The sequence below is a fragment of the Chinchilla lanigera genome, unplaced genomic scaffold (genome assembly GCF_000276665.1).
Source record: "Chinchilla lanigera isolate Chin_1 unplaced genomic scaffold, ChiLan1.0 scaffold00019, whole genome shotgun sequence".
NCBI classification, from domain to species: Eukaryota; Metazoa; Chordata; class Mammalia; order Rodentia; family Chinchillidae; genus Chinchilla; species Chinchilla lanigera.
Window position 1 is genome coordinate 9,898,242 of NW_004955420.1, and position 1,725 is coordinate 9,899,966.

The following is a 1,725-nucleotide window of genomic DNA, read 5'->3' on the forward strand; positions in this document are numbered from 1 at the left end:
TATAAAAAATCTCTCTGTTGCCTTATCCTAATCTTAAGCTTGGGGACCCTCCTGCTTCAACCTTCTGAATAGCTGGGATTATAGTACTACTGCACCTGATTTGAATTTGCAGAATTTTTAACATTTTATTCAATGTGTATGCATTAAACAAATATAAGATTCTAAAAAAAAAAGATGATAATATTATAGACAGCTATAGGCAGTCAGACAGGGCTGGGCCCTCAAAGGAAGTCACTGCAGAAGACGAGAATGCACAGGAACTGTGGCTGGAGGTACATCTGAAGATTAAAGTCACAATGGCTAGATTTTCATACTCCCCTAAGGGATAAATGGAGGTTTGGGATTATTGGTACCACCTTTAGAGATCTCCCATTGTCTCACTGGCAGTGGCCCATCCTCTCCCACCCACTAAGATTAAGGTACTAAAACTAAAAGCAAGCCAGGCATGGTGGCACATGCCCGTAATTCCAGCACTCAGGAGGCTGAGGCAGGAGGATCGTTGCAAGTTTGAGACCAGCCTGGGCTACAAAGTGAGCTCAAGGCCAGTCTGAACTGCATAGGGAGACCCTGTCTCAAAAAGACAAAAATAAAATAAAATAAAATAAAAATAAAAATAAAAGCAAGACTAAAACTATAGATTATCTACCAAGGTCAATGCAGTCACCATATGCCCTTGCAACTATTGGATCAATACTACCTAAGCAACTACACTTGCAATTGTACAAAATTTTGACCCACACTGTACCACTTCATCATTTTGCTCTATAAATCTTCTTTTGAGAAGTGGACTCACTGGCAACCCATTTGGGACCCCCTCCTGTCTCTCAGGAGCTATTCCTATTCCCCAATAAACTTTCCTACTCTTTCTGTTTGCTTGTTTGTTTTGTTTTTTTTTTTTTTTTTTCCGGTACAGGCAATGAAACTCATGACCTTGCGCTTGCCAGGCAGGCGCTGTGCCGCTGAGCTAAATCCCCAGCCCCAAACTTGCCTACTCTTAACCTCCTCGGTTGTTTCTTCTAATTCATTCTTTGATTTCAGGGAACAGGAACTCACATATCTGATATCTAGCTTATCTCCTGTATCAATAAGTAGAAGGGAGACCATTATTAGATGTGATTATATTATAGATAGCTAAGTTAGGCAGAAATATTGTAGGCAGGCAGAGAGGGCTGAGAGCCCCGAGAGGTCAATGCAGAAGACAACTGTGGCTGGAGGCAGACTCAATGAAGGCCAGGCTCAAGGAAAAGAACTATTAACTCGCATTCTTCCCCTAGCGATCAACAGCAGTGACTGATATTCTAAGCAGGCATCAATCACCTTGGGGTGGAGGACCACACCTGACACCACCCCTTCCAGGAAAGTCTTTGTCCCGCACAGGGTTAGCATACTTGTTATGTTACTTACTTCTCCCTTTGCTCCCCCTGTAATCAGTATTACCCTAGGACTATCCTTGCTGTAATCTTATTTGTTGACCATAGTTTTGTCCCACCTCACAACCAACCAATGATTTGCCACTGGATCAATTTACCTAAGCGACTATAGTTGTAATCTTATTGATTGGCTCTAGTTCTGTCCCATCTTAAACCCACCTCACCTTGTGGCTTTGCTCAACAAAACACCCTTGAGAAGCGGGGTTGTTGGGCAATCCACTTTCCGGACCCCAGAGTCAAAACTTTATTCAGTTAAAAGTTTATTCAGCTAATGGATTCTGTATTCCTCCCACTT